Raw genomic sequence first — 3,399 nt, forward strand, 5'->3', positions numbered from 1 at the left:
ATCTGTTTTGCATTTGATTAAACTCAGTGCAGACCTTGACCCCTGTCAACTGTTCAACTACAGGCCAAAGTCAAACCTTCCTTTTATCTCTAAGGTCCTAGAAAACATAGTAGTGCAGCTATCTACATAGGAATCGAATACAGAAAATATATCAATCAGAATTTAGGCCTCGTCATAACACAGAGACAGTGTCTCCTGTAGTAAATTATCTCCTAGTGGACTCTGATCAGGGCTGTGTCTTTTTGCTTGTGGTACTTGACCTAAGTGCCAATGGTAGAGTGGCCAAAGAGTCTCATTATACTTGAGATTTTTGTTTCTCATGGTCTGAGAGTCCTTCAGGTGCCTTTTGGCAAACTTCATTTGACATGTGCCTTTTACTAAGGAGTGGCTACCGTCTGGCAGCTCTACCATATAGGCATGATTGGTGGATTGCTGCAGAGAGGGTTGTCCTTCTGGAAGGTTCTCATCTCTCCACAGAGGACCTCTGGATCTCTGACAGAGTGACCATCGGGTTCTTGGTCACCTTCCTGACTAAGGCCCTTCTCCTCCGATCACTCAGTTTAGATGGCCGGCCAGCTCAAGGAAGAGTCCTGGTGGTTTTGTACTTCTTCCACTTACGGATGATGGAGGCCACTGGGCTCATTGGGACCTTCAAGCAGCAGAAATTTTTTTGTAACCTTCCCCAGATTCCCCAGATTTGTACCGTGAGACAATCCTGGCATGGATGTCTACAGACAATTTCTTTGACTTTATGCTTGGTTTGTGCTCTGACACACCCTAAAAAGTGTTGGGTTAAAAAAAACATTCTGGGTTGTTGTTTTGAACCCAGCTGCTGGGTAAATATTGGACTAACTACATGCTGGCTTAATTTAACCCAGCAAAATGGGTTATTTGTTTAACCCAGCAAAATGGGTTAAATATTCAACCCAAATGCTGGGTCATATTTAGCTCATATATATATTGACTGATAGTTAATTTAGCCTGAGTCACAAGCAACTTTGGTTAAAGAGAGCTACCTGGTTAGCTTAAATTCAGCAGTTAATGGTGGTATATTAGCATACTTGCGAAAGGGGGAAGGTGTAAAATATTGTTATACCTCGGGAGAAACGCGGTAAGTAAGTAAGTAAATTACTAGTAAGTGAAAAACGGGAGGGTTAGCAGGTAAACATATTTGTGAGAGGGTCAGTGTTTTGTAACACCCCAGCATTTATTCTCTTAAGCAGTGAGATTAATAAAGTTCTAATGTTAATGTGGTTGCTAATGCTAGCAACCTAACTAAATGCCTGCGTCATACAGTTTTGTACACCCTGCAAGCATTCTACAGAGAAAGATAAAAAGCTCAGACCATTTATCCATTTCCTTCACACACAGGTGGGGTTCCTTGACTAGCTAGCATCTATTGTCAGCTAAATTATCTTACCTCAGACCAGCCTGAAAGTTTGAGTGTAACCTTAACACGGTAACAGTAATAAATCTCACATATAGTAATAATATTTTAGTCATATGTGACTTAGGTGAGTGAACATGTGTATACAGACCTTGTATTTAACGTCATTTTCCCTTAAATGAACCGTCATCAGCGGTGTGGGAGCTCAAGAGAGACACGAAGCTGACAGCCGCTGAATCCACCGGTGAACTTTGGGGGAGGAGCCAATCAAACTTCAACCCAGCAGCTGGGTTACACAAAAACTACCCAACTCTCTGTAAATAACCCCAAAAAATGACCCAACAGAGGAAACCCAGCGCTTTTTTGTGTGCATGAACTGTCAACTGTGGGACCTTATATAGACAGGTGTGTGTCTCTTCAAATCATGTCAAATCAACTGAATTTACCACAGGTGGAATCCAATTAAGTTGCAGAAACATCTCAAGAATGATAAGTGGAAACAGGATGATCAGGGGAAACAGGATGATCAGGGGAAACAGGATGATCAGTGGAAACAGGATGATCGGGGAAACAGGATGCGTCTGCGCTCAATTTTGAGCTTCATGGCAAAGGCTGTGCATACTTATGTATATGTGCTTTCTTTGCAAATGTGCAAAAATCTTAAGTAAACTTTTTTCATGTTGTCATTATGGGCTGATGTGTGTAGAATTCTGAGGAAAAAAATAATTTAATTCATTTTAGAATAAGGCTGTGACATAACAAAATGTGGAAAAAGTGATGCGCTGTGAATACTTTCCGGATGCACTGTATAATGAAAACTGCAGTTCTTATTCTTACAAAGCCCCAAAGTTATGGAATAGTCTTCCAATTAATTTTTGGGACTCAGACACAGTCTCAGTGTTTAAGTCTAGGCTAAAACCTATTCAGTTAGAGAGCATTTTTGTGAATAGATTTGTCTTAGGTGAAGAAGATTGATTGCTTTACTTCCCAGGGAGCCCAATTGTCTGTTTCCTTTTTAGTTATGCTGTCATAGTTAGTCTTGCCAGAGGGCATGATTGCACTCTGCACTAAATATATACATTTACTTATTATATACATTATGTGACTGTGGCCATACGTAACATATGTCTCTTCTTCTTTTTTTCTCTTTTCAAGTATTTCCTCTATCGGTATAGACATGGTGCTCCTGACCTCCCAGTGATCCAGACCCCCTCTGGTACTTGTTGGAGAGATCCTTGCATGTAGTCCCCTTGTGGTCAGCTTGGGATGCCTGTGTTGAAGGGATGGGGTGGGGATGGTTCTACTTTACCATGAAGACAGTTCTGCAATCAGCTGATAAAAATAATAAATTTTATTCAGTGAAATTGCTCTACAGCAATTGGTAATTTGCATGTTCTTTATTTTTTTAAACTTGCTGGATCTGGCTGGCCATGGGGTCAAAAAGACATCTGACATACTCTGCTGTCATTCGCTCAATCCAAGCTGGCTTGATTGCTTCCTGAAGATCATGTAGAGAAGGTGGTTTCTTGACTGCAACTCCCTTATTTACCATTGTCCAAAAATTTCTCTTAGGCTTATGTCTGGAGATGACAAAGGCCATGGCTCCAGACACTAAACAGTCTGAAAGACAGTTTTTCTTTAGTTTTTTAGTTAATTGAGAAATTTTCAGCTTATGCATGTTGTATGTTGTGTTTATAGTTATATACTATTATAGTGGTGATAGCTAGAAAATATAATAAATTCAGTTTATGATTAACATATTAACGGTTAACAGATTGTTCAGCTGACCATAATTAGACCATATAGAAAGTAAAACATGAATCGTTTTAAAAGTATGTGTCTGAACGAGAGAAAATAAACATAAATATGGGTAAAATTATACACAATAACCGAATGTCATCTGTTGTTTTTTCATACCTTTATTGTACATATAAACATCAAAAAGATGAAAATTCATGCTTAAATTAATTTATATTAATAACAAAATAAGGAATGGCAATGTGTCTGTTTTC

This window comes from Clarias gariepinus, chromosome 18 (genome assembly GCF_024256425.1).
Source record: "Clarias gariepinus isolate MV-2021 ecotype Netherlands chromosome 18, CGAR_prim_01v2, whole genome shotgun sequence".
NCBI lineage: Eukaryota > Metazoa > Chordata > Actinopteri > Siluriformes > Clariidae > Clarias > Clarias gariepinus.